The sequence below is a fragment of the Phasianus colchicus genome, chromosome 20 (genome assembly GCF_987193195.1).
Source record: "Phasianus colchicus chromosome 20, bPhaCol1.hap1.1, whole genome shotgun sequence".
NCBI classification, from domain to species: Eukaryota; Metazoa; Chordata; class Aves; order Galliformes; family Phasianidae; genus Phasianus; species Phasianus colchicus.
In genome coordinates, this window is record NC_143455.1 from 2,327,088 (window position 1) to 2,352,577 (window position 25,490).

The 25,490-nt window shown below is 52.1% G+C and overlaps 1 protein-coding gene across 4 annotated transcripts in view; it reads right to left on the minus strand.

Annotated features, from left to right (window-relative positions):
- Positions 1-21,137, minus strand: part of PIK3R5 (phosphoinositide-3-kinase regulatory subunit 5) — a 47,187-nt gene extending 26,050 nt beyond the window's left edge. For 3 of the 4 annotated variants that reach the window (XM_090122216.1, XM_031599196.2, XM_031599194.2), the window contains exon 1: positions 21,005-21,137. The gene's annotated coding sequence lies outside the window, so the exon portion shown is untranslated. Of the gene's footprint in view, positions 1-13,862; positions 18,226-21,004 lie in introns of those variants that run through there. The other variant, XM_031599195.2, reaches the window with a different exon arrangement.
- Positions 21,138-25,490: the final 4,353 nt, after the last annotated feature.

The following is a 25,490-nucleotide window of genomic DNA, read 5'->3' on the forward strand; positions in this document are numbered from 1 at the left end:
AAGTGAGATCTGCTTGGGTGCCAGCACCCACATCCCTGCAAACCACCCACACGCCCACCCACTACATGTTGGCTTGCCCAGAGCACCGCCTCTACTGCTGCCAAGTAAAAGTACGGGTTTGAGAATGAGCCCAAAGGCTGAAAAAATTGCCTTGGGTTACTTGAGAAGTGCAACCTACAGAACTGCCCCCTCTTCTCATCCGTGAAGCACTGAACTGAACTACTCAGGGCAGGTGACAAACGTGAATCACACCAAGGCCCCCCTGATGCTATCTGCTGTACTTACACATAGTGAAAGACAACCAACAGGCAAACAAACAGCAAAAAAAAACCCAACAGGAAAAAGGATGTACTGCTATCCCCTCCCTCCTTTTCAGGGCTGGAAAGGCACACTGAGGGGTGACCAAATACAATTGGGGCTATTGTTGTGAATACTTGCTGCCATCAGGGTACCAGAGGACGAACCAGAGCAGAAACAACCTCAAGGAGCAATGCAGACTCAGGGGTTTGGTGGTGAGGAAGTAGGATGCACAAAGCAACACCAAGGAGAAAAATCCAGAGTGGTGCACTTGTGATAGAGACATCAAGACCAAGGGAGATTTTGAGACAACCAAAACCACATAAAGATGAAATTGCTGTTGTGTTAAACGAGGAACACAGGAAAACATGGACACATGGAGTGTGCAGAACTACAGCCAGGAATAAGCATTCGTTCATCACTGACAAACTCCATCTTTGAGGTTTCCAGCTACTGGGATGTATCTCCATTGGGAAGGACAGGACAGTGCTGAGAAAGCCCATCAGCATCTGGAACAGCCCATTTCTGAAGGGCAGTGATGTCCTGCTGAGCTGCAAAGGCTCATTTCCACCAGCAGTCATGAGAACTGGAAAGCTTACTAAAACATAGAGCTCGCTCCTTGCTCTCACTGTGCCTGAGAACGGGGCTGAATGAGAGACTCCCATCACAGACAGGGGAAGCACCTAACGTGCAACAGTGGTTTCAGAGACCTTTTAATATTAAAGGGCACCTAAAGGTAGTTAAGCAGATCTGGACTGGATGAGACAAACCGTAGACCCAGACATTAAGTGTTTGCAGAACACTTAGGCTTCTTTACAGAAAGAAGTCCAGACCACTTCACAATACAAATTTGCCAAAGGAAATGGCTCTGTGGCAAGGCACAGTCAGGGGTACCTCATAAGCCCACAGCTGGGACACAGCATCCCTAAGCAGCAAATTGCAGGATGGTTCGAGTGCTAAGCAGCTCCCAGCAGCTGCACGGCCATCATTTTTGCTGCTCTCCTGGCCTGGGGCCACAGCACACCACTGTGAAGCAGAATGAAAACATCTCTGGTCAGGAGGTGAGGGGGGTCCCCCGCCTAGAAAGGAATAGGAAGACCAGGGCAGCCAAGGGCTGGAGCATCATCCTCGCTGGAGATGAGAAAAAGTCACCCAGGAGGAGCAGAACGAAGGCAAAGAGCCACTTCCCCATCACAAGCAACTTCTGATTTTGCATCCAGTCTTCTGTCTGCAACAGCAAGTCCATCAAGAAAGCATCCCAGATGTCATAAAGCAGCCAAAACCTGGAGACAGGGAGCATCACATGCCCAGAGCTGGGCAGGGGAGCCGAGGGCAGGGAGGAATTAAGGTCTGGGCAGAGCTGATTTATTGCTCAGTGCAACTTCTCCAGCCCTGCAGCAGCGATGCTTTGCTCCCAGGGAAACGCAGCAAGCTGCGAGGCTGCATTGCCACCAGGCAAGAGCAGGGAGGGGGAGAAAGGGAGGAGGGGAAGAACCACGAAGCTCCCACATGTGCAGTGTGTGATGTCGGAGCCGGCAGCGTTCAGCATCACGTAGCCCCGGGCGGCAACACCAAATAAAGAAACGCAGCGCCCTGCCCGTCCCCGTGCATAGAAAGCACAAGCGGTGCAGCCGTGGGAAGCGGCGGACTCGATTTCGACTCTGCACAGCCGCAGCCCGCTGAGAGAGTCGGGCAGGGGACGGGAGGCTGTCTGCTGGTTGGGGAGGAGCGCTCTGAGCTGCTGAAGTGGGACAGCTGGGGTCGGGGCTGCGGTTGTGTTAATGCAGCTCCCTGCAGCACAGCTTTGCCATGCTCGGCCGTCGCTAAGCTGGCCCAGTTCAGGTGATGAGAAGGGAAAGCCAAGAGGAAGCTGAGGAATGCCTAAGACACGTCAGCTCCGTGCTAATGCCTCCATCTGAGCCATTCGCGATGCTGCAAGGGGAATTATTTAATGGGATTTCCCAAATTCCATCCCTAAGATTACCGTATTAGCAGCCAGAGCTTAAGGCTCATGGGGTGAAGACGCTGAGAACACCAGAAAAGTAAAATCCAGAAGGGCAAAAAACCTCCAGCACACTGCCATTGCTTTTCATTTCAGACTCAAAGTTGAAGGCTCCATGGGAAAAAATAAAGATGCTCAGCCCTAATACAGCACACCTGTTCTGTCTTTGAGCTGATGGAGCCTCAGCCGTGATTCAAAGCACTGGGAGCCAGACTCACATTGACAGAACCGAGTCCATTGCCCCAGTGATGTTAGAGATGCTGCCTAGGGTCAAGTTTTCAGAGGGCTGTGGGTTTAGCAAGCTAAATCACGGTAGCAGCAATAAGAGGGCTGCAAGAAACTTGGCAGAAAGAATAAAGCAGATAAACTGCTTCAGAGTGAGCCAGCTCCTCAGTGAGTCGGACTGAACCCCAGCAAAACGCATCTGCACGGAGGGTGCACAAGGGGAGGAGTGGGGGGAGGGGGTCCTCAAGGGCTCAGAATGAAACTTGGCAGCCCATCATTTTGAAACAGCATTCACACTCATCTGACTGCAACCCTGAAAGTAAAAATCAAGCCACAAGTAGATGAAACTTGTAATTTCAGATCAAATAAAATATTTTCCTCCTCCATGCACGGGTATTTCGGTTCTCACTGCTAAGAGACCCCCACTGAGTCAGCCTTCCTGGGCCCAGTCTGACACCAGTTTTCCATGGCACTGGGTAGGGACACCAGTACCAAACAGGCACCAGCCACCAGAGATGCTGTTGTGCCCATTTCCCATCCCAGCAGCCCCAAGCAGCTGCAACCCTAAGCTCTGATCACACTCCTGCTCTCAACGGCTCACCAGCACCCCTTTTATGGAAATTCTGGCAACATTCAGCTTCTCAGGGCTGGAGCCAGATGCCAACCTCACAAACACAGCTGGGAGAAACATCTCACCCAAGTCAGAGTGGTGAACCTGTGGCATTGCTCCCAGGAACGCTAGGAAGAGGAGAGCCAGGTGCTTTGCTCACACCGCAGTGCTGCAGGTTCTTTGGTTTTATTTATCATTATTTATTTCATTCTACGAATGGAGAAGCTTTTCAACCATTTCCCAGCTGACTTCCCCACTGGGAAGAGCCAAGCAGGACAGCCAGGCCCAATGAACCCCCCAGACCCCTGCGCTGACCTGCCAGATGGCTGAGAGCAGGAAGGAGCTCGGCTCAGCACAGCAGCACCAGCGGATTGTTTATCTGCTGGTTCCTGTTTTTAGTTTTGTCTCTGTTTTCTTTCTTTGTTCTAAAATTGTGTTGCAATGGCGATACCTGCTCTGAATGACAGACTGCTTTGAAGCAGGAACCAGCTCAGTGCTTCGCGTTGTTCGTTCTGTTATCTAATAAAAGAACAGAGACCCCAGCCCTGAAGAAAGCCTTTAACCCTTCAATGTTTAAGTTGAATTCGGAGCAGAGATTAACTCAGGAGTTAACCCACAGGAGCCCCAGTGAGAAGGCACAGCCCTGGGCACATGTCATACTCCCAGACCCAAAGCTGACACTCACCTCTCTTGGGATGAAACCAACAGCTCCCCATACTGGGAGACCAGTTTGAGTGATGATGGGATTTGTCACCAGCATCCATCCAGGGGAGCCAATCCACAAAGTGTCATCCAAATCCTCATTGCAGATGGCATCTTTAAGGACATTGCTGGAGCTGGGTGTTCTGCAGACACCCAGCTCCACCTGGTCCCAGGCAGGAGGTGGGTAGGAATGCTGATTTCACCAGGAGGATGCTGCCAGCAAAAACCTCTCACATCACTGGGAGCTCATGGCCTGGGTTCCTTCTCTCACCAAGACACACAGACAGTGGTCCAAAAGGTAGGTGGGTCCAAGAGGTGACCCATGGAGAGAGAGCCTGAGGGTTTGATGCTCCTTGGGTTTAATTCCCAGCAAGCCAGAAAAGCCCACCAACCTTCAGGAAGGACCATACTCCTGAAGGACATAGGACACCAACACAAGCGGAGCACTCTTGCTTCCTCCATGCTCCCATCCCAGCACTGATGCCCTTGAGCAGGGTCAGCTGCATTCCCCTCCTCAAGATCACCCAGAGGAGAGCCTGGAGCCAATTTGGGGCAGCCTAGCATGGGACAGGGCCAGCCACCCCTGACACCAGCAGCAGTCACTGAAGGAGTGAAGCCTTGCCAATCCCAACCCACAAGCCCAGATGGGAGCGAGCTGTGCTCCAGCTGCAGCTCACAAACTCACAAACATGTCTGGCCAGGCCAGGCTACCAAAAGCTGTATTTTTAGCAAGTCAGAGTTGATTCCCCAAAAGGGCTCAATTGAACATCTTTTCATGCAGTCCCTGCCTGATTCTGATGACTTTCATCTTGGCTTCTACCCTACAGTCCTCCAGTTCCACCCTGCACCCTGAGCCAGCCTTCAGCCCCCTCTTGGTATGGGAGCCAACCTCAAACGTGCCCCTTCCCATCAGCTTTTGCTCCATTTCCACCTCTATACCCAGTCACCACAGCCACCCACTGGAGCACCCAAAATTGCACACCAGAATGGCAGTATTTGGGAATTATTCACTCCCTGCACTCCCTCAGCACCAGACCTGTATGCTACTTTAATGCCCTTATTCTCAAATCACTCCTTCAAGGAAGGAAATGTACTGCTATCCGTGCAGCAATGGAACCACAGCCAGTGGGGAAGGCAAAGTGGAACAGAGGAAGGTGGTGGAAGGACACGAGCCCCACCAGGATCCTGCCACCAACTTAAAGCCAGCGTGTTACACCCTCTGTGAGCTGCATGGAATGCATCTGTTACATTTATCCTTAGCTTTTCTCAGCTTTTCCACCCTTTCCATTTCATCTACGACACTCACAGCTCAGGACACATGGAGGCAGACACTTGGAAGTGGTTGTGAGAGGTGCTTCAAAGGGCATTTTTGGAAATAATAACAAATGGAAATAACATATTGTTTGAATATATGAAATAATACTATCTTGGAAATAGATACTACTGATAGAAATAGAAGAGCAGAGGCTCAGCAAAGCGAGATCCCTGCTCTGCTGGCTCATAGCACAGACCTTTCAGATCCCCCTTCTGTTCTCCCTGCCTGGCAGTGACCCATTTCCTTTCCCTCTGACCTCCAGGGAAACCCCAAGAGGTCTCTTTGCTTTTGTCTTCATTGGCTCCAAAGAAGTGGGTCTCCGGGTCTGACAGTTGGAGCTCATGTCTCACCTCTGCCAGACACCAGAGAGATCAAAAGGCACAGCAATCTGATCCGACACCTCCCTGGGAAGTTCCTGTCCCCTTGGCAATGGGCTGCACTCGCCAGACCAGTCAGGAAAGTGTAATGAGCTGACTAATTGGCTAGCTTGAGTAGAAATTAGCAGGCAATTTGCCCCAACAGCAAACTGCCGCCAGTGGGACCTTTCTGTAGATAAGCATCACATCACTACATTTCTGGGAGGGCAATTCTCAAGTGGGCTAAGTGCAAATTGCTTTTCCTCACAGCTTTTTTTTTTTTTTTACATTTTGCAGTTATTTCTGACCCCCTCCCTCAGCTCTTCCCCTACAAAACTCTTTCAAGCAGATGCAGTCCTCCACCTCTAAAGGCTGCGCTTGGATTTTGCATCAGCTGAGGCAAATCCTGTAATACTTTGAGAAGAGCCAGCAGACAGATGAGGAGAGCAGAGCATGAGCTCCATCCTTGGGTTTGCCTGCAGCCAGTCTGGTCCCATGCAGCCCTGAAGCGGATGAATCCAGAGCTGAGGGAAGCAGCACAGCCAGCGCTGCCCTCAGTGCTGACTGATGAAGCTGGCACTGACTGCGACTTCCAACACCTGTCAAGAATCCTTCTTTCTTCAGAGCCCTCAAATATTCACTGTGGTGAATTCACTTTAAGCAGCAGTGTGGCCGCACCACACTCAGAGCATCCCAGTTGTCTGTTTATAAATGGGATGAAAGTGATGGCAGCATGGAGTGGTACCACAGAGTGCCCAGCGCCTGGGCACCACCAACTGGAACCCCATGAGCTGAGAACAGAGCTGTCTAGTGGTTACAAAAGGAACCGAAAGCCCCCAATAGAAACCAAGAACCCAATGCCAAGGCACGACGAGTGACCTCTCCGTGCCTCAGTTTCCTCCTTCCAGAGCAGAAGCAAGGCCCTGCTGCAGCACACCCAGCAACCCCATCTGGGATTCATTGGCAGAGGAATGATGGCACTGTGGTCCTTCCATCCCCTTATTTCTAATTCCTGATGTAGTCATCCCAATCCCGTTTACAACCTCGGCAGGTAGAGCTGGCAAAGCAGGACACACCGAAATGCATAATTAAATGAAAAAAGAAACAGTGATATGTCACAGAGGTTATTTGCAACCCACAAAACCACTTGCCTTAACCAAGATATCCTGCCGCGGGCACCTCAGGAGCTCAGCACCCAGACACCCATCCTCCAGCAGCAAAAAAACGATGGAGAGGGATGAGAACAGCTCATGCAGCAGCAGATGGGAGGAATGGAGCTGTGTGTGAGCGGACACGTGTTCCCAGCAGCAGCACACGCACCGGAGCTGCACATCCAACCGCCAGCACCAGAACCAACGCAAAGCTTTGGGTAGTTTTCAAAACCCAAATTCCTAAGAAACAAAATACAGAACTGCCTTGCCCAGACTTTTGCAGCAGCCGCTCGGCTCTGTAAATCTAATTAATGAGCAGGGAAAAAAAAAAAAAAAAAAAAGTGTCATTCGTTCGCTAACGACTTCACCAGGGGCTGCCAAATAGACAGATAAAGGATTGAGCTGGGGCCCTATTCCAGCCAAAGGAGCTGGGAACCTGGCAGGGCCCGCAGAAGATTAGAGAGGGGTGAAAAGAGAAAAAAAAGAAGGAAAAAAAAAATATCTAAACAGATTAGCACTTTCCAAATGCAAGCATGTAAATCAGCTTACGCTCTGTATAATGGCACTGTTGTGAGTGCCCGGCTCGGCTCTGCTCGTGGCACAGCAGCGCAAAGTCCCGGCTGAGCCACGCTGTGTTTGGGCTCAGCAATCTCACAGCACTGCCTCCCTCACCAAACCAGAGGGTTTTGTTTTTACCAGCTTTGTAAATTCTCACAGGAAGCCAATTAGGGGAAAGCTGGGAACAGAGGAAGATTCATAATTGCAATTAAGGCTTCAAAGCACTTATCCCAAGCGAGGCTGTTAAAATTAGAGCTGGGGAAGAAAATGGCTTTGAAACCTTGAGCCTTCAGACACAGCCAGGCTGGAAGTGCTCCCCACTCCCATAGCAGCCCATCCCCCAGCACAGCTCACCCAGCACAGACCCAGGCTACAGGCGGGCACCTTCTCCCACCTGCCTCCTGCCTTTGGGAGCAGAGCTCAGCCCTGTGCACGCAAAACCTTTTCTCCCACCACCACTGGAAGCTTTTGCTTCATCTCTGGTGGTCTCAACTTGTAGGGTTGCTCCCCACCATTGCAGCATCCCCAGTTTTGCAGATTAAGATTGGGATACAAGAGATCGGCATCCAGTGCTACAGACCAGCGCCCTTCATGCTGTCATAAGTGAAAGCATCCTCTGAGAGGGTCAGCAGACTCAGCAGCGAGCTGGACACTGACAGACAGTATCTAAGCAATCCAAATAGCTGTGTTTATTTGGACTGCTCTGCCTGTTTGCAGTCCCACATCCACCCCAGCAGCTTGGTGTGAACACTGCCTCTGGGCTCAACCACTTCAACTTGGAGTAGAGCAGACCAGCCCTGCAAGTAGCTCAGCACTCTGCTGGAAGCAGAACTAGATCAGGACCTTTGGCATGTTGGAAAATGTCAGCAAGCACATGCAAGCAGGACTGGACAGACACTTCTAACCAAGACTACAAACATTCTGTATCTAGCATATTCGTATACATACATATATGTGCAAATACACATATACACACATACATATATGTTCCATAATCTTATATCCAGGCCAGTCCTTCTCCTGTAGAAAAACTCATGTAGGGAAAGCACAAGTTACAGAAATACCACATCTGCACAGGGACACTTTGGTTGCATACTGGCCCATGACAAGGTGTTGGAACCTTATCCTCAGTCATCTTCAGCTATAACATCCCTTCAACACACCCCCTGTTCCCAGCGCACTCATCCTGACCCTACAGTTTCATGCTCTCCATCAGCTGCCTCATGCCATGGCTGAGTTGTGCTCAAGGACTTTGCAGATGTGGCACAGGGTGTACTGCAGGACCTACCCTGTGACCTTGGAAAGTCATCTTTGAATCTGGAAATGCATGGGCTTTAGGTATTTTTGCATAAGATACTTTCCCACTGGTATTCTCACCCTACTGCTGGGTGCACAGGGCTCAGTAACCAAATGAGGTCAAAAAAAATTCCAGCCAAAGCCCCGGCAGTCTCTGTCCTTCCCCAGCAGCTGATGGCATCTGAATGAATGCAGCCCTGGTGTGGGTGATCCCTTCGCTGCTGCAGCAGCACAGGAAACAGGGAATAACCCCATGGGACCAGGCAATGTGCCATGAGCAGGAGACCTCTCAGACAGCACAAGGAGGATAGGAACTCCCAGAAGAAAGCAGATCCCCAGTGCAGAGACTGTGCCTGTCACTGTGCACTGAACACTCTTCCTTCCCACCTGAGGTGGAAGCCATGAACCCCCCCAGGAGCATCCTCCCCCCACCGGCTGGATCTCAGTTCTTGCCCCTCAAGACAGTTTCCAAGAGCAACCTGCACTTCTGCATTTTCTACAGAGATCTTCTTACTTCACCTTCCCGCTCATGCTGCTGCCAAAAGGAGAAGTGCCCTGGAGCTGGGGGAAGTTGTGCCACCATTTCCTATTTGGGACAATGATTTCATACTCCTGCCACATCCGAGGGCCACACGTGGCACCCACAACACCGTGCTGCGGGCTGGCAGCGTGCAAAGGGCTCTGGTTTGGGCCAGAGAGTTCCAGGAAGCCTAACAGTCGCATTTAAGCAAGTGCAAAGCAAAGCAGGGTGCAAAGCTCGGCAGAGGGGAGGGAACCATGCGCAAAAGCTGCAGCCCAGATCCAAGCAATGACTTCTAGTGCTGCTCCTAAACTGCAGCACACACAGCTTGGTTGGGCTCATGCAGCCCCCAAAGAGCTACAACCAACCAGTCACTGGGGGAAAGCCTCCTTCCATCCCTTTGCTCCTGGCTTTCCATTTTCTTGCCCAGCACGTGTTTGAAGGCCAGGAATCACACACCTCACCCACTTGGGTCTTGCTTTCAATCTGGACAGCAGCTCCAAGGATCACTCCAACAGTTAAACACTGTTCTCATTACAGCTGCAATAACTTGGCTTTCCCCTGACAACAACAGAAATGTCATCTTTAAAGGACAAAATCTCCCATCTCCCTTCCCATAAGGATCTTGCTAAGCCTCACTACAAGAAGCTTCTTCCTACACGACAGCCAGAAAGTGTTTAGCATATTGCCTGCTTAAAACCTATTGCTGTAACCTTACCAGTGAGGCACCTCCAGATATTTTTAGAGGCAATATCTACTAGCACAGGAATTACAATGCATTAATTAGCAGCAAGGCGCAGGCTGACAGTCACAAGGTCATAATGCAACATCCATAATTTGCACCTCACTGGGAATTACTGAGAAAACAGGACATGCAGGAGCCAGCACAAAGTGGGATGTCTTGGAAGGCTCTGGGCACACAGGATGCCATCTGCCCAAAACAAACACCAGAAACATCCAGAGTGGGTTGAGCAGGACAATCAGTGTTCAATCTAACTGTTCTGTTGGATGCCCTTTCTGCTAGAGTGGTTTTCAGCCTCTTCTCTGAGCACCACGGCCCTGCTGGCATCCCCATGAAGGCTCTTACCAACACAGTGAATGAGGAAAGTCCTTTACACCACAAATACATTTGTGAATCTGCTGTACAACCATTTCAAGGCAAGGAATACCGGCCAAAAGTCAGCATCTTGTTTCTTACATCAAGGTGTTTAAGGCTGGTGACTTCAGGGTTATCATCCAGTCAAAAAGCAATGGAATTCAAGGCATGAAGCAAGGCAACTGAGCAACAGACTGATCTGGTGACTTTAGAGAATCCACATCCACTCTACTCTGGGTCCAACCCAGAGATGGGATTAATCCCCTGCAACTTTACCTCTGCAAAAATGAGGTGAATTTCTAAGCAGGCCAACAGCTATGGACAGACAGAGCACCTAACGCAGCAGTCAGCTCATCCCATCCCATCCCATCCCATCCCATCCCATCCCATCCCATCCCATCCAGACTGAACCCTTCCAGGAGCAGCCAGCAGACTCAGTGACTTTAGAGGCCCCAATTTTTAGGCAGGCATATCCTTGTGCAAGACAGCTCCCATTCTTATCCCCCAAAGCTGCTTCCCACATGCAAAGCAGGAATAACAACACTTCCTTCCTTACCCAGCAGTTGCATGACCAAACGTTTCAGAGCCTGCAACAAGCTCAGATAGTGCAATAATGGAAACATGGATATTGCAATACGCTCAGCTTAGCTTACACTTCTTTCACCCTCAGACTTGATTCATAACAAACAAAAGCAGAAGTCAACATTTCTGCAAACTTTGTCTACTTGAGATCCCCAGGCCTCTGGGGAGGAGTGCTGGAAGGAGCAGCTCTTGGGTCAGTAAGTCACTGACCCAAGAAATCCTCACAAGCATGCCACTTGGCTTTCTGCTGTTACAGCAGAGACCTTTGAAAACAAAGTATGTGCTTTAATAAGGTCAATTTCATGGAGCCATTCACAGATGAAATGCATTAGTACACGTACAGAAGTCAACCACAGCAAAATGCTAGTGACTTCAGAGTGAAACCAGCATTTCTGCTGGTAATGAGCTTCTCATTCTCATCACAGTGTTACTGACAAGCCTCCAGCTCCAGGGAGCTGCAGCAGGAGATCATTTCCATGTTATGGAGCAGATAAAAGTATCCTCCTAAGCCTGAGCAGAGATAGCAAGGCAAAGCAGGCTGCAGAATACGGTGTTGGAGCTGGAAGTGGGTTGAGTTTGCAGCCAGGCTTGACTAGAGGTCACACCTGGCTGCATGCAGAGCAACATGCTGCTTCCAGCTGCGTGGAGACACAGGTACCCGAACCTGCATGGCCTCAGAGCTGCCAGGGCTGATGGCACTGCCAGCAGCTTCTGGGCAATTCTCAGCTATTTAAGAGAAAGATGATCTCAGAAGCAAAACGATGAGCAGCTGTCCTGATTTGAATCACAGAATCACAGTTACAGGGGCTCTGAAAGGACCTCTGGAGACCTCCCAGTCCCGCTGCCAAAGCAGGTTCCCCAGAGCAGGCTGTGCACAAAAGTGTCCAGGAGGATTTTAAGTATCTCCAGAGAAGGACACTCCACTACCTCTCTGGACAGCCTATCCCAATGCTTTTGTCATCTTCCAAGTAAAGAAGCATGAACCACTGTCACCCTCATTTGCAGGGGATACCATCAGATTCATGGATCCCCTGAGGAACCCCTCTGATGTTTTCAGAATTTGGCCCTGGGCAGTCAGAGCTGCAAGGGGAGGAAGCGAGAGAAAAGTAGTCCCAGCAATGTTCAGTAAGAGCAATGTGGAAACTGCAATCCAGCCAATCCACAAAGGCATGGGGTGAAAATAAAGCAGAAATTTTGTCCACCTCTGTGGTCACATGGGAGCTGATGGGAGACACGAGAACAACAACCACTCATGAGCTGGTACCCATGGGTAGTTAATTACAGCAGGGCAATACAGCCACCCTCCTTAGCCCTGAGCAGACCAGCAGCAGTTTTCGGAAGCCAGGGGACCTCCCAGAGACATAAACTCAGCAGAAATTGAGTGAGGACTGCAGCATTTTGCAGCTATTTTGCAGCTTGACCTGGACTAAGACAATCAGATGCTGACTGCTCCCACATTCAGCTTGCATTTTGGAGTAACTGCATTTTCTTGAGAAACAGAAATAGCATGTGATGCAGACTCACGCAAGCTGAAGACACAAATTATTCTGGGACTTTCTACAAGCAAGAGATTCCCTCGCTGCAATGTCAGCCATGCAAACGTAGATGTCATGGCAGTGGCATGGAGACCAGGGCCAGCATCAGAACCCAGCAGCAACGCTGATGGGAAACTGAAAGCAGCACAGTGTGAGTGTCCCACACAGAGATGTTTGCAGAGCTCCCCACCGACTGCCCAGTCTGCAGGCTGAGACTTCCTCACCAATCGTTTTTAAAATGTTCTTTTCTGCAGTCACCACTATTCAGGACAGGATCTAGTGTACTCTTGACAAACAGACAGCAGGGGAATTCCACTCACTGCCCCTTTAAAGCCATGATACAAGAAATAAGAATCTCTAAATTAGTCCCACCAAGCCATCGCTGAGAAAAGCTGTGATGGTGCCTTCTTTCTTTCTCCAAAAAGACATTTCTCTTTTTGCTCACTGCAGGTCCTTTCAACCAGAGATGCTCTAGCCATTGGCAAGACATTGTCTTGGCAAGCTCAAAGCGTGGCCTTGCACCTTTCATATCTCATTTTTAGCTCCTGTGCCACAATGCTCTTAAACTGCTCAAGTACCAAGCTTCAGGGGAGTGAGAGGCACAGGAAAGAGTGTGTCCCCCTGCTAATGTTTGATTTGAGTCCATTACTTTTTGCAATGATTTCTGAAGGAAACTGTAAAAGTCCTGTTCTTGGAGCAAGAATAATAGAATCATTTAGGTGTGAGATCTCTAAGGTCATGCTGAAAGACAAGAATCAGAGAATCACAGAATCACCAAGGTTGGAAAAGACCTTCGAGATCATCCAGTCCAACCATCCACCTATCACCACCAATAGTACTCACTAAAAGCTCACAAGCTTCAAACTGAAGGACAGGGAGAAAACACGTTGCTGCTGGGAGCAAAGAAATGGGATGAATGTGATCATAAAAACAGCTGCTGGAAAGGGGAAGAGAATTAGCAATGCCATCCGTGTCATCAAGGGCATAATGAGCAGAAAGACTTGCATCGAGTGGAAGTGGCAGAGTTGGTCCATGCCCCAAAGCCAAGGACAGACCCTCCACAGTCCTCCTGTCCTGTTGCCTTGCCAACCCCCCTGCCTCAGCCAGATGAGTGGCCAGCAGTGGGAAGTTCATGGATTTCACCATTGTAAAGTACATCTTGACACCAAACTGTAACTTCCTAAAAAAAAAAAAAAAAAGCAACAAATGAAGAAAAAAAAAAAAAAATCCCAGCCCTACTCTGTTCGCCCTTCTCTCTTTTCTTTATCAACACTTTCCTCACCTTCCAGAGCACCAGACCAAAGCTGGCAGGTTTTGGTAGCTCGAGGCTCCCTCTGGCCAGGAGCACAGAGCCACGCTGACCTCTCCTCTTGCACAAAGGCAGCCCTACCACCAGCAGCATCTGCATCTCCCTAGCATCCAGACCTGCTCCTAGTCAGTCTTTGAGGGGTGCAAGAGGCATCAGCACCCCCAGCCCCATCCATAACCACACTAAGGACTGCGTGGGCTGGACAAAACTCAGCCAGTGTAAGAAAAGCCTCTGTTTTTCTCATCAAAAATCAGCAGAAATGACACACATCTGATCTGAGTAAGAAAAGACCAGTTAGGCATACTCACTTTTCAGAGAGGAAACGTGCTTGTTCCTGGCATCGATTATGAAAACCCCTCACCACATGATGCAAGAGTTAATTTTAGCTCCTATCAGCCTTGATCAAGAGAGCAAAGGTTGAAGTTTCACCCAACACCACAGCTGACAACAGGCAGAGCCAAGTGAAGCCCCAGCGAGAGGCAGGTAGGAGAGAGCACTGGGCTCTGGCACAGCCCAGCTGGGCTCTGTCGTCAGCACAGCAGGGAAGGTAGAACTTGGCAGAGAAGTGGCAGCTTGGGTGGTTCCTCCCAGTGCTCCCCAGGCTGACTTCAGCCCAGGGGAGTGGATCACAACCTTTGGGAGGCCTCCAAAGGTCAGTCAGCGGGCCAAAGGGGGACAAGTCTCCAGGTATTTCCATGTTCAGCAGGGAGAATTTCCCAAAGGCATGCAGCTATGTCTTCTTCTTAGGAGGGAGCCCAGCACTCTGGGCATCTCTGGGCATGGATCTCAACTCATAGGCTTCCCAGAGCAGCTGCTGGGTACTTGTAGCTCCTTTGAGCATGATCCTCAGGGAAAGCACCATGTTTTTACAGTGGAAGGTCACAGGTGTGTGCACTAGTGTATTTAGGATAGCATCAAACAAGTGGAAGCAGCGATACCACGATGTAGCAAAGAAAATCCCATTGGCTCTTCTTCATTCCACCAACTCAGCACTTTCTTCTGCCTCTCCAAATTCTCCCTAAGACTTCTCGTTTCTCTCACAGGAACACATCTTGCTTCTCCCTGCTCTGCTACACTGCTTCACTATTTCTTGGGGTTCCCTTTTATGTGTTTTTTTAATGCTGCAAAACCATCTGTCATCTCTGGTGGGGCCATGGACCACCCTCGTGCCTCAGTTGAGCAGAGGAGCGCAGAGCCCACCCACCCAAGGGTCCCTTTGGGTGCAGACCCCAACCTCTGCCCCTCACAGCCTTTCCTCCGACCCCCTCGGGATGAAGGGCAATAAGAGCCCACACTATTTCCTTTCAGCCTATTCAGAAAAACAAGTTTACGTGTGAGATTTCCATTGGCTCCACCTCTGCCTGATTACTCCAGCTGTGAAACAAAGCAAGTGAGAGACAAAGCACTGCACACAGGCAGCGTGATCATTCCAGAGGGCTTTATGTGAGCCTTATGCCAAGCCCACTAAATAGATTAACTTACAGCATAAACAAGCAAGTAAATCTTTCCCCCAAAGGCCCGCGTATCCAAAGGAAGCTGTAGAAGTTACTTCCTGCCATTGTGGAGGCCCTGCTGGGAACCCAGAAGTATTTTCAGTCCCTGGCATGGTTGCCCAAAAACTTCAGTTCCCTTCCAGCACTGCTGATGGCAGCTCCACAGAAGACGGATGATGGTGAGAATGGTTTTGGCTGTTCCCCATCACACTTAGGCCAACAGCAAGTGAGCTGGTGACTGACACCCGCTCCCAAAGCCCACCAAGGGCCTGGGACCTGCTTTGGGCAGAAGGGTTGGTACAGCCCTAACCAGCTCCCGTGCACAGGAGAAGTCACCAAACCTCCCAGTGTGTCACAGGAGCAAAGGATGCACAGACCCATGCAGCAGACACAGCCTGAGCTCCTTCCAGTCCTCGGCTCCTCCCATGATGAGCCATGCCCTCATCCCAACTCATCACCAAGAGCCAAGTCCCCAGGAACTAAGTTGCACCAGGGGATGTTCAGGTTGGATTTTAGGAACAATTTATTCTCAGAAGGAGTGGTGATGCAGTGGCACAGCTGCACAGGGCGGTGGGGTGTCACCATCCCTAGAGGTGTTCAAGCACCGTGGAGATGTGGCACTGAAGGATGTGGTCGGTGGGGATGGGTTGATGGTTAGACTAGATGATCTCTGTAGTCTTTTCCAATCCAGCACTGCAAGCCAGCAGCTCAGGGACCACCATGAACATGGCCCCAGGCTCCGGGTGAGCTGCATACCCAGTAACAACAGACGTGGACTCCTGCAGCCATTTCTTGTTTCTGCATGAGTTCATAAAGGATTATGCACTGTTCAGCATTCAGACCAGATCAACCCCAGAGTAATTTTCACCTGAAGAGCAGTCCGGTGAGAGCATCAAGCTTGTTAGGTTTGCTTGCCATCCAGCTGATCAATCCAATGAGGCAAACCTCAAACAGGAACCTCTTAGATGAGCAGGATCCGTGCCCAGGAACAGGCAGCAGCAGCAGCAGCAGTGTAAACCAGGCTGGACATCATTCAGTCACACACAAAGGACCCACAGCCAAGTGCCACCATAACTTCTTTGCACAGCCCCACATGCACCAGTGCGCAAAGTTTATCAACACAAAGGCACCGAGAACAAAGAAACATTTGTCAGGTTTCACGTGGAGAGACTGCCAGAAACAATGAGAAAAGGGAAATGCCACCTGAAAGGATGAGTGTTGGTTTGCAGAGAAGCCTCAGAGCTGAGGGGGTTTAAATAGACACAGAGCAATGGGGGAGGCAGCTGAAAGGGGAAGCGCTTCATCCTAATTTCAGACCAAACAAGAATGGGCTGTGTAGAAGGGGTGAAAAACTCTTTTGCAAGTTTGAGACAGCACAGTCCTTCCTAAGTGAGCCTGCCCATGCAGCACTGCATTTCAACACCGACACAGCTTTTATCCTAAGGCTGCCTACTGGGTATTTCAAGTGTTAAAGCACAAAAAACTCTAACAAAAAAAAAAAAAAAAAAAAAAGGAGACACTGCAGCACTGCTGGGGAAGGTCACAAGATCAGGCTCAGAGCTGACACTGTGACCACAGCAGGACAACACTCCTGCATGCCCTGTGTCCAATGCGTCCTCATCACATGTGCTGCTCACTTCTGCTTCAAGCCACCCCAAACAGGGACAAGCAGCATCTCGGGAGCTGCTCTCACCTCAAGCACTGTGGGAATTTGGAACAATAAAATGAGGCATTTGAGGGAGAACCAAGCCCTATTTCTATCAAACAGCTCATTGATGATCATCACAGCACCACAGCACACATCACTCAGTGTTTTCTAATTCCGCTTTAACTCAGCCATGGGGTGAGCGTTCACATCTGTCAGCCAAAAACATCTGCAGCACTTTCCACTGCCCAGCACAGCTGGGAGGCAGCTCTGGAGCCCGCTCAGCACCCAGGGGCTGCCCGGCCCCGTTCCGGGAACAGCACAGTGCAGGTGGGAGCGCTGAGCCACGCAGCTGCTGGGCAGGCTGTGACTGCTGGGCTCCTTCTTACCAGCAGGACACTGGAAGCTGGGCGAGCTCTCAGATGTGGCAGGTGAAGCACAGCTAAATACAGCAGTCATACTTGTGAGGGGAACACATCTGAGCAGAAAGCACAACACCACGCGGCGCTGCTCCTGGCAGGAGAGCATCCTGCAGCGCTGTGCTGCCTTCTCCTCCTGCTTCACATCTGCACAGGCAGCCAAGCATCTCCTGCAGCGGGGAGCAGATCACCCAGCTGTGAGCTGAGGTTGGCTTTTCTGCTTTTCTTCTTCAATGGCAGAGCTTGAAATCAGAGATGAAGAAGTCTGAAGCAGCTCAGCCTGTCCACTCATGTATTCCAGATGCACGCGCTGCAATCACGGCTTGCCAAACAGGATACGAGCCGTAAGAAAATAAAGCATTTTATCTTCAAGCTTTTCCAAGAGGGTATTAGAAACAATGGGGAGGAAATACAAAATTAACACTAGAGAAGAGCAATTGGCAGAGCCCCTCATGAGCCTGTTCTTCATTACAAGGCTGCCTATTCAGTAGCTTTCATTAGGAAAATCTCATCTCAGAGCCATTCCCAACAGTGTCCCTATTTCCTAATTAAGCTTCACCAAAGAGCCACGTCTTTTAGCTAGCACACAGCACACAATCACAACAATTACCATTTCATCACGCTCTGACTGCTGAAAGCCCTGCAATTAAAGCATCCGAGGAGTTGTACAGAGATGTCACTGGGGAGACAAATTCTCACATGGCGTTAATTGGCAGCAAAAAGCAAGATCCTAAAGAGGGGAAGGCTGTTTTGGGGGGGATTTCAGTCTCTGTGCTGAGAAATGCACTGGGAGCTGTAGCTTCTTCCCCAGCTCCCAGCCTGTGCAGGTTCTGATCGCAGCCCCATGGGCATCATCAGCTCCACAAACCAGCTGTGCCTTCAAGGAGGGCAAAGATGTACACACAGCAGGACAGACACAGTGCTGGGTGGGGTTGTGGAGGTCACCTGGAGACCACCAGAGATGGTTTGGGGTGGGCTGGGACCTCGCAAGGAAGCAGCTGGCAATGGGGTGGTGATAGATGTCCACACAGCAGGTCTAGTTCCACAGTACTGAGCCTCTTAAGGAAGCAGAAGGGGAGGAGAGGAGAGGAGAGGAGAGGAGAGGAGAGGAGAGGAGAGGAGAGGAGAGGAGAGGAGAGGAGAGGAGAGGAGAGGAGAGGAGAGGAGAGGAGAGGAGAGGAGAGGAGAGGAGAGGAGAGGAGAGGAGAGGAGAGGAGAGGAGAGGAGAGGAGAGGAGAGGAGAGGAGAGGAGAGGAGAGGAGAGGAGAGGAGAGGAGAGGAGAGGAGAGGAGAGGAGAGACTGACTGCATCCACATCTCTTTTTCTTCCACTGCATTTCCAGCCCAAAATATCTCCCTGGTTGAGCATGGCTGCAAAGCTGCAGCAAGGGAAGATGTGTCAGGCTGCAATGTAATGCCAGTGAGGACACACGGTTTCCATAGGAAACTTACATACCCTAACTTACTGCCCAGCACAAGCTCGAAGCAGGGATGGGAGAGGTGTTTAGAAGCAGCAGAAGCCTCCCATAGCTCAAAAACACCCCATCAGGGCACTCACCTGAGCAGCTCTCCCCCAGCAAACTCATGTACATTTTCCTCTTGCAAAATGATAAAAATGATAATGCAAAAACTGGCAGCTTCAGCACACCTGAAACAGATCAGTGGTCACCCCCCCCAAAAAAAAGAAAAGCTGAAACTGCCTCAGGTGAGCTACAGAATACCAAGACTACAGCAGTTCCCACATTGTTGTACAGGTGCCACAGCCTGGTCCCCATCATGGCTTGAGCATCACTCTGATGGCAGTCAGTGCCACATCCTTCAGCCCCAAAGGCTGCAGCAGTGCTTTGTCTGGATTCAGTTCTTCTTTCTCGGTGCAAAACTCACATCTTTGTTTTCACGTTCAACAAAAGGCACAAGGTGACAGTTTTGGTTTGCTTTTCTCCAAATGGGGGTGGCCTGATCTATGAGGGGGGAGGAGGGCCTGGCCAGCTGCATCCTCCTGCAGCACTGGCGATGAGCCCCCAACCCAAACCCTCCTTGCCACTACAGCTGCCCCTCCTGCAAAAACACCCCCAGCACTTTTGCCATCCCCTTTCCTCTGCCCTGACCTGCAGAGCTGCAGGAGAGCCCCAGCCATGCGGCACAGAGCACCGCATCCCTGCTGCCAGCCAGGATCATGATGCAAAGCTGAAGCACTCCTCCATCTCACAGCATAGCAAACTGAGCTCTGCACCACCCGGAAACCTGCAGAGCACCATCCAGCCCTGCTCCAGGGGGTGCCAGCATCCTTCAGCCTCCTGCAGTCACTGCAGCCAAGGGATGCACCCACTGCTGCAAGGCTCTCTTTCTTTATCGCCTCATCTTTCCAGGCTTAAGCTCTAATCTGAGCAACATTCACAGCTCCAAAACACTTTGCAGTTGTGTTGCAGAGACCATTTGCAACTCCATGCAAGCTTTTTGCTGTGACCACGAAACAGCCAAACACCAAATCCCTCCCCACACGCATGCACACAAAGACTGAAGAGTTGACATCCTGCACATCCCTGGAGTTTGCAACCTCTGCATCTAACCAAGATCTAGAAGATTACTTTAAATCAAGAAACTAAATAAATTGCAGCTGCTTAGCATCACCCCTTTCAGCCACAGGATGAGCAACACCAGCCTGCAGCTGCCTGAGCATGTTTTCTCTGCACTGAGAGTAACAGCACCGGCACCGAAAATAAGCTATTCGCAAAGTTAACGGGTGCAGAGGGCTAGCAGTGAGATTTTAATAAACATGAAAACAAAGGTCTGAAATCTCTTTTCTCCCACTTTCGTTAGTGATTTGAGTCAGCCTGAGCCCTTTCCTCCTATAGGGCTTGCACCATCCGAAGCAGCTAACCATGTTTTTGGGTACGTATCTGCAGCGGTGAGCAGAGCATTTGGCCGGGCTTTGTCCGTGTGACCCCCTGGCAGCCCTGCCCACCGAACGGAGCCGCCGGGGGCACCGCACCAAGATGCTCCTTCACGGGCACGGGGGACATCTCGGCGGCTGATGCGTGAGCGGACACCGACGCCGGAGGGATGACACGCGGCTGGGCTTGTCACATCCCAAACCACATCCTGTTGCCACAGTAGAGCGCTGCCAAGGGCGCACCTCCGCCCTGCCAGGCTGCGGGGCCGAGGGTGTGCGGAGCAGAGATGCCCCGAGCAGCGGCTCCGTGCGGGGGGAGCTCCCGTGGCGGTGACACCGGGCGGTGGTGACTCAGTGCCACCTCCGGGCAGCGGCACCGCCAAAACTCCAGCCGGGTGCCGGAGAACCCCCGGGATTTCCCGGGGAGCCGCGTGCTCTGGGGGGGGTCCCCTGGGGGCGGGCCCCACACCTGGGCCCCAGGCAGCATCACCGTGGGGCGGCAAACAAACACGCGGGCCTGAAATGAGTCACGGCAGCGCGGCCCGTCCCCAGCCGCGGGTTCAGATGGGGGATCCCGTGGGATGCGGGGGGTGCGGCGGGGATCGGGGCTGCCGGGTGACCGCAGCACCGCGTGCTGCTCGGGGGCTGCAAGGAGCAGTGCGGATCGGTCCCAGCGGCTCCCCCAGCGTCCGCACACCGCTCCCGACTGATCACGGAGCCCTCGGATCCGTGGTCCCCTCTCATCACATCGCGATTATCATCCCCACAAAGCATTTTTGGTGCTCCTCGAGATTACACGGCCACCACGCCCACCACCACCTCCTCGTTTACACTGGCGCTCCCGCTATAAGAAGCCCCACCAGGGGCAGCAGGAATGCAGAGCACCCCGGTTACAAGTTGCTCCCGGTTACACCGCCCCCCGGCCACACCGACCCTCGCTCCCCCAGTCCGGACTCAGGGGGGAGGGGGAATCTCAGCGCCCCGTTCCCGGTGTTCCTCACCTGGAGGGCGGCAGCCGCCGGGGCCCCCTGCCCATCCTCGCCGCGCCCCGTCGGGCTCCGCTCCGCTCCGCTCCCCGCCGGGCGGCACCGGCAGCACCGGGGCGGGCTCGGCGGGCGGGAGGGGCCGGAGGCGGGGCCCACCCTGCACGTGTGGCCCGGCCGGACCCGCCCCGCCCGCACCTCCGCCCCGCCCGGCCGCTCATTCCTCCAGCAGGACAGCTTTGTCCTTCCGGACCTCCCCATCCACCCGTCCCTCCGTCCATCCACTCGTTCACCCACCCACCTACTCCTCCATCCGTCCTTCCGTCCATCCATCCATCCATCCATCCATCCATCCATCCACCCACCCACCCACCCACCTCCATCCCTCTGTCCACTTACCCATACATCCCTCTCTCCTACCACTGTGCCATTCATCCAATCATTTATCCATCCATCAATTCATCCAACCATCCCTCCATCTGTCATTCCCACACTTTCCATTCCTCCAAGTATGTTATTCCATACATTTACCCCTCCCTTCATATCTTTCTCTAGTAATTCTTCCTTTCACCTGTCTATCCATCTCTTCACCTATCCACCTCTCTGTCTCTTTATCCACCCATCCATCCATCTATCCATCCATCCACCTACCTATACACCGCTCTATCTCTTCATCCATCCATCCATCCATCCACCCATCCATCCATCCACCACTGTCTCTTCACTCACCTATCTGTCCATCCATCCACCCATCCATCCACACACCCATCCACCCATCCACCCATCCATCCATCCATCCATCCATCCATCCATCCATCCATCCATCCATCCAAATCTGCTGCTTTCTGCTCTTGGTGGCACCTGGAAATGTTTTTCCTTGCTGCCTTCAAGAGATCTCCAGCACAAGGCCCTGTGCCATATCAATTTTGGCCAATGTTCTCCACATTTCCCTAGCGTCCGTCTCCCTCACAGGGCCGGATGGAGCCCAGCTGATGCTGCATGCAGTAGCAGCAATCCGGCTTTGAGTTCCTTTGCGGGTTTTCATATTTCAGAAGAGAGTGACCGCTGCTACCGACGCTCCGAGACTCGAAAGCCGCTCAGGCACTGAAATAGTTGTGGGTTTCACCGTGAGATTCCAGTGAATTTCAAAAAAAGCAAACGTGCTCAAAGCCAAAATCCCCCTGGGGTTCTGACTCCTGGGACCACCTGCAGTGCTTGTCATGTGGCATGCCTGCCCTGAGCCCCGCTGCCACCCACCGCATGGCTGCCCCAAGGCTCACACCAGGTGAAATACCATGATCTCAGCTTTTGCCAGCTGAGCGGCTCCGTTTTGGAAGAAATTCAGAAAAAAATGACAGGGTGGAGAAAGTCTGTTGTTGGTCATGGTGCCACCTGCCTTGCAAAATAGTGCACCCAGCAGAGCAGCAGGAGGCTGGGAGAGATGCTGTGTCCTGCACTGCTGGGAAGCGCAGTGATGGGATGGGGAAAGGATGGTGGGTACCAGCCCAGGTTCAGCTGTTGGGATGCTGATCTGATCTCTCCCACCCCTTCTGCTCCAATCCCACCTTCCAGTTTCATTCCCAGCCCTTTGTGTTTATCCCTGAAGCAAAGGAATCAGGACACATCAGCAGAGGCCTTGGGGTGTCTGAGCCTCACATGTTCTGTCCCCCCAGATCCCACCTGTGCACTCTGCCCTCTGCTTGTTTTGCTCCTCAGGGCACACAGCAGCCTGAGGAAGTCACCAAAAATGGTGAACGAAGGGGCTGGGGGGGCGGAAGGAAGCGGGGCAGCGCAGGGAGGTGCCGTGCTGCAGCATGCAGGGATGAGGTGACAAACAGCAGCATGCTGCCACCGAGCAGGATGAAACCTGCAGGGTGCAGCTCAGCCCGGCAGCTCAGCCCTCCCCCAGTGCTGCCCAACACTCCCTGTGCTGGGTGGCTGCAGCAGAATACCAAACCATGGATGGGGGAGCTGGGGCTGTGCCCTGCTGATGCACAAACTGGAGCTTTGGGTTCTCAGTACCACGAGTTCCAGTGAACTCAGCTGGAAACCCCACACCAACTCACACCGGGCGCGGGGGTGGATCAGGGTGCAGAGATCTTTGCAAGCACTGGGATGGGATGCTTTCATCAGCAAAGTGATCTGCTGCTCAAAGCCGCTTTGCTATTAGAAAGCGATTTCCATGATGAACATTTCTAAGCAAATCAGGTTTCTGATGCATGCAAAGGGGCTGTGGTGTGTGGGGTAGAAGGCTGCAAGCACTCCATGTGTGAGCACCCAGTTTGCTTCCACAAAACCCTTTCTCATTTTCAGGAATACAAACTCTCTGACCCACACCTCCTTCCCCCATCTCCTGTTCTTATTCCTCATCCTCCAAATCAGCACCAAACACCACCTGGCCAAAGCCCAACATGGCACTCACCTCCATCTCACGGGAGTGCTTGGAAATCCATTTGGCCACAATCCCACCTCTCTGTGCCCAACACATTCCCATTGGATGTGTTCCCACCACTTCCCAAACTGAGTCAGCCCAAGTTCCCAGAGTGCTTCCAGATCCGTGTGATAAATCCCTGGAAGGCCTTTGTTCTGCTTTAAATATTGCAGCATGGATTTCTTGGAATGCAGCGGTGATCGGCCAAATCTAAGGATATTTATTATTCACTGTGTGATGGCCATGAAAATACTGAGTTCACTTGGGGACATGAAAATATTGAGCTCACTTGGGGACATCCTATTGACCACAGTGTGGCACATTCAGGTGGAGCAACAGCTGTAGGAAAGGCTCATGGCTGAGCTCAGTGCTGGAGGGCTCCTGGGGATCTCCTGGGGTGCAGCAGTGCAGGACTCAGCTGGGTGTCATCCAGGGAGCAGGCAGGATGGGGAGCAAACTGGCTATGGGGTGAGACGTCCTCACAATCAAAGAGCTGCTGGGTATGCATGATGGATTCCATAGCCACAGACTGCAAGCACAATAACTGAGCTGGAAAGGATGCCAGATATCATCAGCTCCTGGTGTGGTTCAGCAGCAGCAGATCACAACCAGCACTGGATGCGTCCACATCTCCCAAGGACACATTCACACCTCCCATGGCTGCACTCCTTACAGCTCACACCACAGGTTTCCCTGCATCCTGGATGGCGAATGCTGCCCTCCCTCAAGAACCCAGGCTGTGGCTGTGGCTCTGCCCATGGCTGCAGAGGCTCTCGGTGCACTCATTACTTCCTTCTCTGCACATCATGCAATGATGGAGCTTGCAGCCCCACTGTCTCAGCCTCTGCCCGCACAGCCTCCAAGGGAAGAGGAAGCAGGATCCACCAAAAAGGGAACCTGCCTTCTCTCACCGGTTCCTCCCGTGACATGTGTTTTTCATTTCTCTGGTGCAATTTAAAGGATACTGAAAGTTTGTTCAATGCCACCTGAATCTGACCCTGAGAAATGAGAATGGGCCATAGGCTTCAGTGGTGGCAGCTCTGATCCCAGACCTTCCCCTTCTGCCTTCCACACAGGAGGTGAAAACATGACCTCAGATGACCTGACCCAGCTGAGCATCTCATTCTTGTCTCTGACTTCTGTGCCCTCAGAGCTGCATGGGGGCTGGCTGGAAGCCTTCTGTGACTGTCCCAGTGCTTTGGGCTTCCAGGTGAGCTGAGCACTGCAGTGTGAAAGTCCAGACCCTTTGTGGGACTGGTCTGCAGTGGTGTCTCACCCAGAGGGGTGGAAGAGAATGGGGTGTTCTCTTCCTACAAAAGAAAGGAAAAAAATGAGGAGAGGAGAGGAGAGGAGAGGAGAGGAGAGGAGAGGAGAGGAGAGGAGAGGAGAGGAGAGGAGAGGAGAGGAGAGGAGAGGAGAGGAGAGGAGAGGAGAGGAGAGGAGAGGAGAGGAGATGGAAAAGGGAAAAGGGGAAAAAAGGAAAGAAAGAGAGGAAAAATTCAGGACTGCCATGGAAACCTGGGGGAGACAATTAGACCCCAGAGAACCATACATACTTTCTGTGGCATGGGTCTGAGTTAGGGTCGGTCTGCACAATCTTCCCGTCTGCTCAGGCAGGCGATGTTTGTCCTTTTGCTGGGTAAAGATGCTCATCTGCTCACTGCTCCGGTTCCAGGCTGTGCCTGATGAGCTGCTGCCTCCTCTCCTTCAAAAGTTGCACCCAGGATTTACTCCACGTCCTCCTAAGGCGAGATGCGGCCCCGGGAAGAGGTAGAGCCCTGCGAGGAGCGGTGAGCGCTACTCCGTGTGCTGAGGCTCCCACCCCGCGTCCTGGTGCGGAACTGCATCTCGGGTGGGGAGCGACATCCGTGGGTACGATCGTGCAGGGATGGTGCAGGGATGGTGAGCAAACCCACCGGGGCGCTGCACCCCCAGAAAGCAAGCAGCTTCGTGCACAGCAGCTTCACGGGATGGGCGCGGAGGAGAACTGCTGTGAGAGCCGCGGGTGCCGCGGTGCGTCCGTGAGGATTTTTAGCACAGCCTCCCCTGAGCCCCCATCATCCTCCGTGTCCC